Source organism: Adiantum capillus-veneris, chromosome 9 (assembly GCF_014529385.1).
Source record: "Adiantum capillus-veneris isolate H3 chromosome 9, ASM1452938v2, whole genome shotgun sequence".
NCBI lineage: Eukaryota > Viridiplantae > Streptophyta > Polypodiopsida > Polypodiales > Pteridaceae > Adiantum > Adiantum capillus-veneris.
In genome coordinates, this window is record NC_140939.1 from 165,590,290 (window position 1) to 165,604,587 (window position 14,298).

A 14,298-nucleotide genomic window follows, 5' to 3' on the forward strand; every position below is an offset into this window, starting at 1 on the left:
GAGAGAGAGAGAGAGAGAGAGAGAGAGAGAGAGAGAGAGAGAGAGAGAGAGAGAACCAATCTCACTAATTAGGCAGAGTGAGGAGAAGCATTCTCATAAAGTTTTGATTGTGCATACAAACTAAGGGATAAAGGGAGCGAGAGAGACTACCAAGGCTTATTAACTTAGTGAGACCAGTGAGGAGAAGCATCCTCACTAAAAATTTTACCATGTGTTTGAAGATGTGGGGGGAGAGAGAGAGAGAGAGAGAGAGAGAGAGAGAGAGAGAGAGAGAGAGAGAGAGAGAGAGAGAGAGAGAGAGAGAGAGATTGTATTATCATCCACGGAGGTCGAATATGACCCAGGGACCGGGTGCAAAACATTATAGCGGCATGCTTGAACGTAAAGACATGAGATACATATCAGTTAAGGACTGAGGGTCCATTAGGAGGGTAAAAGGAAAGGGAAACAAAAAACCTAAGGGGGGGTAGTTGAGGGGAGAGCCCCTTTTGGAGTCCGAAACTCCTGAATGATAGTTTTACTGCCTCGATAGACTGCCCATTTACCTTGTTTGCGGGCTTCAGACATCTTCTTGAGCTCGTCCTACTTAATTTTGAGTTGATTTGTTGTCAACTCCTCGGTAATCCAAAGCTTTTTTCCTTTGAGAAGACGGGATTGACGTAGAAACTTCAACCGCTTGTCTTTGTCCTTGAAAGTAAGGACGCAATGCTCGGGACGCACATGTCGATGTGTGTCATTGATCCAAGCAACAACTTCTGGCGTGATGTTGATTGGCTGAAAAATGTTGTTGAGCTTGGTAATTGTTTCTTCAAGGGTGTCCTCAATGGTGCACCATTGCAAGGGAAGCCCACCGATGTGGACCTTGAAGGCACTCTCTTCTTGAAGTCTTCGTTCGCAAAGATCCTTTGTTACACAAGTCTTCACTTGAGTGATGGTTTTTGAGTGAGCTTGGCTAACCTTTGCCTCTACCTCTTTTACCTTGTCGGTGGTGAGGTCAACCATGGCATTGAAGCGTTCTTCTAGCTTGTTGAGGCAATTTTTGAGCTCAAAATTCTCTTCCATGACTCGGTCAAGCGTTGCTTGAAGCTGGGTAATATGATCGAGTTTGCTAGGGGCTGCTAGCACCACTACAACTTGGTTGTGTTCTCGCAGGTGTCTTTGGGGTATTCATCCCAATGCTTAGGATGGTATATAGGTCCAAGAAGAGCTTACGGGAAATCTTATGGTAACCACAGAAAGTTTGAGAAGGGAACAACAAAGCAAAACTTTCATTGTCTTTATCTGGATGCTACGAGCCTAGCCGAGCCTACAGGCGTGTGTCAAGAAAGTAATGCCAGGAGTCGAGCTTGCTCGACTGCCTATATATGGCTGCGGACTTGCCCCAGGACAAATATAGACCCGTGTACTGCTGTAGAAGTCACAAAACATGGACCTGTGTACTGCTCTTGACCTGCTGTTGTTCGCAATCTGCTTCTGCTGATGTTTGCAACTTGCTGCTGTTGCTGTGGGCTTGTGTACTTATCGACGGGCTGGGTAGAGTCGCAAGGGTGCCAAGGAAGGCCGAGTCATGCGGAGGCTCAGGAAGTAGCAAGTCGGCAACAACTTCGAGCAGAGAAGACACTGACAAGCTCGATAGGGTTAGTGATGGTGTGAGGAGAGAAAAAGCTCGAACGTAACCCCCCCACAAGGCGCTGTCCTGCGCCCAGTGGGGCGTTGTGGTAGCAGAACTTTGGCGAAACCCTAGAGAGAGAGAGAGAGGGAGAGAGAGAGAGAGGGGAGAGGGAGGAACAAACTCACTCACTTAGGGGGAATGAGGAGAAACATCCTCCCTACGGATTGATCAAGTGGACTAAACTGAAGGTTGGAAGCAGAGAAAGACATTGGGGGGGGGGGGGGGGGGGGCTTTCACTTAAGAAGAGAAAAGAAACACATTGACTACAATTTTGTCCATATGGACAAAACTAAAATGGATGAGTGAGCGAGACACACACACACACACACACACACACACACACACAGATAACCAATCTCACTAATTAGGCAGAGTGAGGAGAAGCATTCTCATAAAGTATTGATTGCGCATACAAAATTGAGGGATAAAGGGAGGGAGAGAGACTTCCAAGCCTATTAACTTAGTGAGACCAGTGAGGAGAAGCATCGTCACTAAATTTTTTACCATGTGTGTGAAGATGTGGGCTAGAGAGAGATAGAGGGAGATGTAAAAGAAAAATGGGGTAGTCATTGACAAGGGGAGAGAGAGAGAGAGAGGGAGAAGAGGGAGGAACAAACTCACTCACTTAGGGGGAGTGAGGAGAAACATCCTTCCTAAGGATTGACTCAAGTGGACAATTCTTAAGATTGGAAGTAGAGAAAGACACACTTTGGTGGTACAAAAAGGATTGTCTTTGACAGCACCTTTGACAAATCTTTGAGTTACAATTTCTACATGTCACATGAAAAACTATTGAGTTACAATTTCTACATGTCACATGAAAAACTACCTATCATACTATATCAAACGAAGAATCTAAAAAAACAAGGTCTGAAAAGTTTTGACCTAAACTACAAAAATTTTACCAGTCCCCACTTTTCATTGGTAGAAGTAATATAGGTCCTTTTTTTGTACCACCAAACAACGCTTTCACCGGGGGGGGGGGGGCTTTCACTTAAGAAGAGAAAAGAAACACATTGACTACAATTTTGTCCATATGGACAAAACTAAAATGGATGATCTATATATATGTATATATATATATATATACATACACATACAATATATATATATATATATATGTGTGTGTGTGTATGTATATATATGTGTGTGTGTGTGTACATACATACACACACACACACATATATATGTATACATACATATATATATATATATACATACATCTACATATACATATACATGTACATATATATATCCATATACATATACATATATATGTACATCTACATATACATATACATGTACATATACATATACATATACATATACATATACATATACAAAGACCATATTAGGTATTTTGGTAAAAATCTCACATTATGGGAATCTCCAAATCGACCGAATTCATGTAATTTGGGAATTTTCCACTTAAAGTGGGAAAAATTGAGGTGTGTGGCTAGTAAATAAAGTGAAAATCTCATAGGATTGTGGTGTTGATAAACACCAAAAGTCAAGAGGATGTACAACACATGGATTTGAATAATAACTATAAATTACATAAAACAAAGGAAGATACAAAAAAGATTTTGTTTACAAATTGACTAGTATAGTCATAATAGAAGCTCCACATAATTCTACTCCACATTTGATACCATATCTGAACTTTGATCCAAGTGTGGCTGATGTGCACGAGTGAGGCCTTCTTTGGCTTTTAGAGCATGTCTTTCTGGAATCTTTATTCTAGAGAATGGTCCTTCTTTTTGTTTCCAGGACCAAACAATTGCATCTATAGTTTCCCACACTTGTGGGTCCTTATAGTTGACAGCCCAATAACCCTTCCAAACAATTACTGAAGCTTGAGTATCTGTCATCCCACTTTTTTCTCGCGCAAGGTGCCCAATATTGAATCAAGATTTTCTGTAGTTTGGTGATGTAGGCTCATTATCAATGTCAGATAAAGCCATTGCAAGCCACACGGATAGATTTCTGTGTCACTCGGAACAAGCATAAGAAAGTCACCTTGGTGCACATCAGACATAGGGTCAAACTCTCCCTTGGCCTATCTCGTTGAGGCCCACAAAAATGATCGTTCAACTCTTCAAGGCTAGGAATCTTTCTGCTCCTTGTTGCAAATTCATTGTAGTGCTTTGTAGTGAGAATATTCTTGAGTTTTTGGCCAAAACATTTCATACAAGACTCCCTCTGATATGATTGCTTTTCCAATCTCTTCAATTACCTTACTCCAATAATCTATCACGGGTCTATAATATCGCGGAATACTTGAACCATTCCCTAAATTTTTCCAAAATTTTATATAGTTCTTTAGCCCCAAAATGACTTCTTCGTGGGCCTTGACATACTCCGCCATTTGTACTAGAGGTGGATCTCCATGTGGTAACATTGGCTTGCCTTCTGTGTCTGTTTTCCAAAGGCGAATACTTCCACTCCAACTTGATACACCTACATGTGCCTTATATTGCATCATTGGTGTCTCATCCTGCATAAAGAACCTGAACTGAAGCGGTTTGGAATGTCCAACAAGTATGTCTTGTCCATCACAAAGATAGCCATCACAATATTGCTTGAAATCGGGGATCTTTGTGAGAAAAAATGGAGCTGGAGATGAAGATGAGCTGTTTCGTAATGTATCCATCAAATGTGGCAAAGTATAGGTTTGTGTAACTCTCAACTTCTCTGAAAACCTACTAAACATGGCGTCTATGTCCTCATGTGTATGCCCAACCATTAAAAATCCCAGCTGGATGGTTTTGAAAACACCCCTTGCAACAAGCATTGACAAATAGGCAAATAAGTATCGATTTTTGTTTTCCCCTGCACAATTATCCAATTGTAGCAACAAGTTCTCTGGCAATCTGCGAAATGTTGACCCCAATTCCTCTTCTGCAATTTCTGACGACTGCACAATGGGCTCTTTTCCATCACTCAAGTTATGGTAGTCCAAAGCATCCCTTGAGTTCAAAGCATGTAGTAGTGAAATATTGCTCCTTGGAAGTCCATTTGTTACTAGATCACCAAGAGGATGCTTATCTATCCTCTCGAGGTTATGTAAACAATTAGCAATTGAGCCAATTGTAAGATTTGGATCAGCTGGCCACAAACCATTCAAGACAAAGTGTCCGTAATGACCTTCTCCATGTCCATGAGTGATCATGCCAATCAATGCCACCTGCAGATTATATCCTGAATCCACACCCTTGGGAACAATGCGTAATCTAGGAATGGCAGTCTTCTTTTGATCCATCTTATCATGGATTATGCATACATATTTTTGTGGTTGAGTTTCTGAATACGTGCGCCATGCATAATATAGGCTTCTGCAACTCTTTTGTTGTGCCATGTGAACTTCTCTCTCCCTCAAGAGAAGAGCTCTCTCTTCAAGAGAAGGTTTAGCTTCTAACCTTGCCTTGATTGAGCTACAAATATTGCACTTAGAGAACTCACTCGTCTTTGTTAAAGTGACATGTGGGTACTCTTTGTTCCAAATTCTACCAAAAGAAGATTGGGATAGCTTCTTCTCATAGCCCATTTGGTCAAGTGTCGTGTTGATTTCACATAAAATATCCACTTGTTTGTATGTTGATGGAATCACCAATTGAGTCTCTCTTGAGCCATCTAGCAGTGTTCTACTTCTATGTGGCATCTTCTCAGAGTTGTTTTCCACAAACTCATTTAGTAGTGCTCTTGCTAAACTAGTATGTTGAAGTCCCCTTCTCAATGTACATGTGTTCCCATGTACATATTGGCGCACACCATTTTCAAAGTTCTCCTTGTATCGATAAAATGATGTCTTTGGTATTCCATGTAGCTCATACCATGCTCTACAACAAACAATAGAGCCATTTAGCCTGAATTGGTATCGTGACTTCTCATCTTTCTGATAACATATAGAAAGAACATCATAAACATAATTAGTGCGTGATTTTTGAGACTCTCCCCAAAATTGTTGTCGTAACCTTGTCACCATATCACGATCTGCAAATTGGCAGCATTTTTGTGCACAACAATCAATGCATGATACCCTTTGAATTGATTTGTTTGAAAGGTAAAAAGTCGAAGCTGGTGCTGCTTTTGATTTTTGAGTCCTGTTCATGAAAGTGTATCGTCTCTTCCTTGACAACTGGACAACATTACTCCCATCAAGTTTTTTTCCAACATTGCCATCGTTGGATACATCCTCATATGTAGCATGCATGCCATCAACAGGAACAAAGCGTTGTAATGGGCTCCCATTCAACATTGTTGTCTGCTTGATGGGCCTTTAGCAAAGTGATGCTACCCACTTCAACCACATCATCAATGCTTGCATTTTCTCTTTCAATACCCACACCCACACAATCAGGACCAAGTTCCTGAAAGTTGACATAATCATGTGGAAATACATATAAGATGGTCCCTTCATTCATGGTTTGCATCATTGTGTCATCTTTTAAAAGGACCCTCTGATTTCTCCAAGACTCTCGAATCATTGCTTCAAATTCTGGGCTTGTCATAGGTATTGCATCTGTAACTAGAGGATCAGAATGATCATGTTCTTCATCACCATTGTAGCTTTCGTGTGGATCAATTAAGTTCCCATTTAATACAAAAGATTGCAAAAGAAGCTTTGACCATCGAACAGCACTCCATAATGAGCCTTGGAGAGATGAAGTATCCATTGTAGGAAAAGGTAGGACCACATCCTTCAAGCATTCCTCCACTAGTATGGAGACATTTCCCAGCCCTATCTTTGTACCACCACAAGTGGAATCTGGATCTGTTCTACACACACAACCAATACCAACGATTTCATTGTCAAGTATCATATGTACTTTCTCCCCAGATTCGAAGTCCATCCTGTAAGTAAAAAGATTACATTGTTAAATCCATAGTTATAGAAAAATACTCTTCAAACAAAAAATCATGCTACAACATGAAAAAGGTTTGCATAGGTTGGACAAGTGGTGAACCTTGAGACCAAATCCTCCTTGCTATATTAATGGAAGCAAGGTTGGACAAGTGGTGGACCTTGAAACCAAAGCCTCTTGCTATATGAGAGCATAGGTTGGACAAGTGGTGGACCTAGTTGTAATACCCACTGCCACCTATCAACTACTATAGGACTATGCTTTCCAATGTCCAAGTATCCCTTGAGTCTTTCAAGGTTGAACACGTGGTGGACCTTGAAACAAAAATCCCCTTTCTATATCAGAGCATAGCTTGGACAAGTGGTGGACCTAGTTATAATGCCCAATATCCAAGGTGAAATACCTTAGGACTTTGCTACCTTGCTTGCCAATGTTTACGTAGCCCCTCATTTCTTTAATGGAAGTAAGGTTGGACAAGTGGTGGACCTTGAAACCAAAGCCTCTTTGCTATATAAGAGCATAGGTTGGACCTAGTTTTAATACCCACTGCCACCTATCAACTACTATAGGACTATGCTTTCCAATGTCCAAGTATCCCTTGAGTCTTTCAAGGTTGAACACGTGGTGGACCTTGAAACGAAAATCCCCTTTCTATATTAGAAAGGTTGAACACATGGTGGACCTTGAAACGAAAATCCCCTTTCTTTATCAGAGCATAGCTTGGACAAGTGGTGGACCTAGTTATAATGCCCAATATCCAAGGTGAAACACCTTAGGACCTTGCTACCTTGCTTGCCAATGTTTACGTAGCCCCTCATTTCTTTAATGGAAGCAAGGTTGGACAAGTGGTGGACCTTGAAAGCAAAGCCTCTTTGCTATATGAGAGCATAGGTTGGACCTAGTTGTAATACCCACTGCCACCTATCAACTACTATAGGACTATGCTTTCCAATGTCCAAGTATCCCTTGAGTCTTGCAAGGTTGAACACGTGGTGGACCTTGAAACCAAAATCCCCTTTCTATATCAGAGCATAGCTTGGACAAGTGGTGGACCTAGTTATAATGCCCCTCCTTTCTTTAATGGAAGAAAGGTTGGAAAAGTGGTGAATCTTGAAACCCAAACCCTTTGGCTATATATAGAGGATATCTTGGACAAGTGGTGGGCTTAGTTGTAGTATCCAATGTCCAAGGTCCAAGGTGAACTATGTAAAGACCTTACTTCCAAAAACAAAGTCGTACAAGTGGTTCTCCTTGAAACCAAAACCTCCTTAGTGTATTAGAACATAGCTTGGAGAAGTGGTGGACTTAGTTGTAATGGTGAATGTCCAAAGCAAACTATTATAGGACCTTGCTTCCCAAATCAAGTTTGGACAAGTGGTGGATCTTGAAACCAAAACCCCCTTACTCTATTAGAGCATAGCTTAGATAAGTGGTGGACCTAGCTGCCATGGAAAATGTTCAATCTGAACTGCTGCAGGACCTTGCTATTAAATGTCTAAGTAGAGCTAGCTTCTTTAATGGAATCAAGGTTGGGAAAGTGGTGCATCTTGAAACCAAAAGCCCTTTATTGTATTAGAGCATAGCTTGGACAAGTGAGGGACCTAGTTTTAATGTGTGATGTCCAAAGAAAAGTATTACAAGACCTTGCTTTCCAATATTTGAATTGGTCAAGTGGTTAAAACTAAGTATAAAACTTTGACCATTTTCTTCTCGAATTGCCAAAAAGCTAGTTTTAGACACCCCTAAATGAAAATGGTTTAGGGTGGCCTTAAACAATGTTTTTTCAAAGACTTGAACAAAAGGGTTGCCGAAGAGTAATGACAATTTATTGTGGCTTGAAGTGCCTGAGTATGTGAAAACAAGCCTAGGTTTTCCACGAGGCAAAAGGTGACATAATAAGAACATTGGAAACTTAGGATTGACCATGTGGCCTAAACTTTGGCAAGTGAAGTGGTGGCCAAGTTTTGTGGCACAGTGTGCACTTGGTCCTATATGTGTTGACCACTTGGCTAAATCTAGGACCATAAGGCCAAACCTTTGGCACCTTAAATATAGTATGGGACATAATCTAGAACTGCTATAGTAAATTAGTAGTATAGCTAATATGTTAATATTTGTATTATATTTAAGTATATGCTAATATAATTTATGTTCAAAATTTCACTAATGAAGAATGTTCCCATTTAGCACTCCAGATGCGGGGTCTTAGGGCAATGCCACAATGGGGTGACAAGGCAGCGCTTCCACGTGAGGTTTGGGGGTAGCGCTCTTGATGGGATGTGGAATATAGCGCTCTCGATGGCGGGGCTTGGGAGGTTGATTTTGGGATATTGTTCTGGGGCGGGGTCTTGGGGGGCAGAGATACGCATTTTTTCATATTTTCAACCATGATTTCTTTAATTTTGGCCGTGTGAATTGGTTAATTTTTTATATTGCTTTTGTTTTTTTTAATCCTATGATAAAACATGGACTTGTAGCATACGTGGCATTCTAATAAACCCTATCAAGATTAGGCACACAGAGAGCGCACGAGAAACGCACACAGAGAAAGCAGGCGAGCAGCAAACACACAGAAAGCGCACACGGATCGCACACAGTTGGAGTATACGCGCGCGTAGAGGAGCAAGCTCGGCATCGTACACAACACACAGGTGGAGTGCACAGGATTGAAAGTTCGCGCACAAGATAAAGAAACAGCAGCGTACACAACGCTTTCCAGAAGGGCAGGATCGGGCAGTCTTCTCAGGAGACATTGCACACCTCACGAATAGAGAAAAAACAGGTATTTCTCTCTCTCTCACTCTCTGTCTTTCTCCATATAGAGAAGATGGTTCTCTGTAACTCTTCTTGCACACACACTCTCTCGTCAAAAGACAGAGATACATAGTTTAAAAGTATCCCCGCACACATACACATATTCCCACACATCGTCTTCCTCTCTTCCACATACATAACCACAGTGAAATCTGTTATCTTGCTGTCTCTCTCTTGAAAATACATGCACATATTCCCACACATCGTCTTCCTCACTTCCACATACATAACCACAATGAAATCTGTTATCTTGTTGTCTCTCTCTTGAAAATACGTGCACATATTCCCATACATCGTCTTCCTCTCTTCCACATACATAAACACAGTGAAATCTGTTATCTTTCTCTCTCCTCTCTCTAAAAAACAGGTATTTATCTCTCTCTCTCTCTCTCTCTCTCTCTCTCTCTCTATCTATCTATCTATCTGTATCTTGCTATCTCTCTCTTGAAAATACATGCTCATGTATGTGTGCGTCTGTGTTATCTATGTGTATGTATGTATATTTGTGTTATTTCATTGTAATACTCATACATAATGCAGATACACAATTACACTTAATTACGATATGCACACATAGTATATATACATACATAAATATCACAAATAACTAACACATTGTAATACTAGTAAAATTGAATGGAAGACTTACTTGCGTGATCTGTTAAAGTCGATTCTTGTAGCGAGTTCTGGATGTATGCTGAGCTGATTTTCCTCTAATCCATTTGTAGATATGATTGTAACTTCTGTTTCTCAAAAATAGTAGTGTTGTTTAGTGATACACCTAATGGACATAAATGGTTTAAACTAGGACATGTAGACCAAAAATACGTGTATTTCTTTGGATGAATATATACACTTTTTGGTGACCCTTACCACAAGTGGTGGACCTTGAGACCAGTGGACTATAAGGACCTCCAAACAATACCTTGTACACTCAATCCTTCTTGGTATCTAGGTTGGACAAGTGGTGGACCTTGTTCAAATTCTCTAACCACTCTCTCTAACATGGTGACATAATTTAGGTGTGATAAATTCATATCTATGCAAACTAATATCAGTTTAGGCTTGTTAATTTGAATTTGTTTGAATTTATGTACAATATAATGATTTGAGGTTTGCATATTTGAATTTAGGTGGTATAATGATATCTTTTTGTGGTAAACTTGAATTTAAAATCAATTTCGCGTGGAATATTTTAAATTTAAGTAGTAAAATTTAAATTTTTATAAAAAAGTTTGAATTTTAAAATTTGGGCGGATATTTAAAATTTAGGCGGGATATTTAAGATTTGGGAGGGATATTTTAAATTTAGGCGGGAAGGTTTTGAATTTATAGCGAGATCTCCCTTACATAAGAGAGTATAGGTTGGACAAGTGGTGGACCTTCAAGCTAGAGCATCCATGCTACTGGACATGATAGGTAGGGAATCTAGTTGAATATTGTATGTATAATATATATGTAATAGATCTAGCTTGGACAAGTGGTGGACCTTGGAACAAAACCCCATGTAAAACATATCATGCACATTCCAAGTGGTCAAAAAAAATATCATTTAGAATATAGCCTTATAGGTTGGACAAGTGGTGGACCTTAACACCCAGATATTCTTCATATAATGACATAGAGTGGAAAACTGGTGAATCTTGAGACCAAACCATGCTACTAGCGATAATAGCTTGGACAAGTGGTGGACCTTGAAAGTAAACCCCCCATCTACGAAATATCGTGGGTTTAAGGTATTTCGATGGAGCCTAGCATCTTGGAGACATCGTGCATCTTGCTTCTCTTCATGTTTCAATGGAGCCTATCTTGGACAAATGGTGGAGCATCCTTCTCTCCATGTTTCAATGGACCCTAGCTTGGACAAGTGGTGGACCTTTGCTTCTCTCTATTATTCAATAGAGTTAGCTTGGACAAGTGGTGGACCTTGGAACCAAACCCCCATTAAAACCTATCATGGTCACTCCAAGTGGTGAGAAAGAATAACCTTTAAGATATAGCCTTATAGGTTGGACAAGTGGTGGACCTTAACACCCTAATATTCTTAATATAATGACATAGAGTGAAAAAGTGGTGAATCTTGAGACAAAACCACTCATGCTACTAGCACTAATAGCTTGGACAAGTGGTGGACCTTGAACGTAAACCCCCCATGTTTCAATAGAGTTAGCTTCGACAAATGGTGGAGCATCCTTCTCTCCATGTTTCAATGGGCCTAGCTTAGACAAGTGGTGGACCTTTGCTTCTCTCTATGTTTCAATAGAGTTAGCTTGGACAAGTGGTGGACCTTGGAACCAAACCCCATGTAAAACCTATCATGGTCACTCCAAGTGTTAATAAAAGAATAACCTTTAAGATGTAGCCTTATAGGTTGGACAAGTGGTGGACCTTAACACGCGCAATATTCTTAATATAATGACATAGAGTGGAAAAGTGGTGAATCTTGAGACCAAAACCACTCAGGCTACTAGCAATAATAGCTTGGACAAGTGGTGGACCTTGAATGTAAACCCCTCATCTACGACATATCGTGGGTTTAATGTTTTTTCATGGAGCCTAGCATCTTGGAGACATGGTGCACCTTGCTTCTCCTCATGTTTCAATGGAGCCTACCTTGGACAAATGGTGGAGCATCCTTCTCTCCATGTTTCAATGGACCCTAGCTTAGACAAGTGGTGGACCTTTGCTTCTCTCTATTTTCAATAGAGTTAGCTTGGACAAGTGGTGGACCTTGAATACCCCATGGGGGGCCAACGGGGGTGGTGGACCAAACCACGAAGACATGTAAACCTATCATGGTCACTCCCAGTAGTAAGAAAGAATAAACCTTTAAGATGTAGCCTATAGCTTGGACAAGTGGTGGACCTTAACACCCACAAATGGAGCATCCTTCTCTCCATGTTTCAATGGACCCTAGCTTGGACAAGTGGTGGACCTTTGTTTCTCTCTATGTTTCAATAGAGTTAGCTTGGACAAGTGGTGGACCTTGGAACCAAACCCCCATGTAAAACCTATCATGGTCACTCCAAGTGGTAAGAAAGAATAACCTTTAAGATGTAGCCTTATAGGTTGGACAAGTGGTGGACCTTAACACCGCATATTCTTAATATAATGACATAGAGTGGAAAAGTGGTGAATCTTGAGACCAAACCACTCAGGCTACTAGCAATAATAGCTTGGACAAGTGGTGGACCTTGAATGTAAACCCCTCATCTACGACATATCGTGGGTTTAATGTTATTTCGATGGGCAGCATCTGGAGACATGGTGCACCTTGCTTCTCCTCATGTTTCAATGGAGCCTACCTTGGACAAATGGTGGAGCATCCTTCTCTCCATGTTTCAATGGACCCTAGCTTAGACAAGGGGTGGACCTTTGCTTCTCTCTATGTTTCAATAGAGTTAGCTTGGACAAGTGGTGGACCTTGGAACCAAACCCCCATGTAAAACCTATCATGGTCACTCCAAGTAGTAAGAAAGAATAACCTTTAAGATGTAGCCTTATAGGTTGGACAAGTGGTGGACCTTAACACCCACAATATTCTTAATAAAAGTGGTGAATCTTGAGACCAAACCACTCAGCTACTAGCAATAATAGCTTGGACAAGTGGTGGACCTTGAATGTAAACCCCTCATCTACGAAATATCGTGGGTTTAATGTATTTCGATGGAGCCTAGCATCTTGGAGACATGGTGCAGCTTGCTTCTCGTCATGTTTCAATGGAGCCTATCTTGGACAAATGGTGGAGCATCCTTCTCTCCATGTTTCAATGGACCCTAGCTTGGACAAGTGGTGGACCTTTGCTTCTCTCCATGTTTCAATAGAGTAGCTTGGACAAGTGGTGGACCTTGATGTAAACCCCTCATCTACGACATCCGTGGTTTTAGTTTTTTCGATGGAGCCTAGCATCTTGGAGACATGGTGCAACTTGCTTCTCCTCATGTTTCAATCAATGGAGCCTACCTTGGACAAATGGTGGAGCATCCTTCTCTCCATGTTTCAATGGACCCTAGCTTAGACAAGGGGTGGACCTTTGCTTCTCTCTATGTTTCAATAGAGTTAGCTTGGACAAGTGGTGGACCTTGGAACCAAACCCCCATGTAAAACCTATCATGGTCACTCCAAGTAGTAAGAAAGAATAACCTTTAAGATGTAGCCTTATAGGTTGGACAAGTGGTGGACCTTAACACCCCATATTCTTAATATAAAGTGGTGAATCTTGAGACCAAACCACTCAGGCTACTAGCAATAATAGCTTGGACAAGTGTGGACCTTGAATGTAAACCCCTCATCTACGAAATATCGTGGGTTTAATGTATTCGAGATGGAGCCTAGCATCTTGGAGACATGGTGCAGCCTTGCTTCTCGTCATGTTTCAATGGAGCCTATCTTGGACAAATGGTGGAGCATCCTTCTCTCCATGTTTCAATGGACCCTAGCTTGGACAAGTGGTGGACCTTTGCTTCTCTCTATGTTTCAATAGAGTTAGCTTGGACAAGTGGTGGACCTTGGAACCAAACCCCCATGTAAAACCTATCATGGTCACTCCAAGTAGTAAGAAAGAATAACCTTTAAGATGTAGCCTTATAGGTTGGACAAGTGGTGGACCTTAACACCCACATATTCTTAATAAAAGTGGAATGTTGAGACCAAACCACTCAGGCTACTAGCAATAATAGCTTGGACAAGTGGTGGACCTTGAATGTAAACCCCTCATCTACGAAATATCGTGGGTTTAATGTATTTCGATGGAGCCTAGCATCTTGGAGACATGGTGCAGCTTGCTTCTCGTCATGTTTCAATGGAGCCTATCTTGGACAAATGGTGGAGCATCCTTCTCTCCATGTTTCAATGGACCCTAGCTTGGACAAGTGGTGGACCTTTGTTCTCTCTATGTTTCAATAGAGTTAGCTTGGACAAGTGGTGGACCTTGGAACCAAACCCCCA

General features: G+C 41.0%; 1 pseudogene; it reads right to left on the reverse strand.

Annotated features, from left to right (window-relative positions):
* Positions 1-456: 456 nt before the first annotated feature.
* On the reverse strand, positions 457-1,171 carry LOC147451534 (uncharacterized; annotated as a pseudogene).
* Between the last annotated feature and the right edge of the window lie 13,127 nt (positions 1,172-14,298).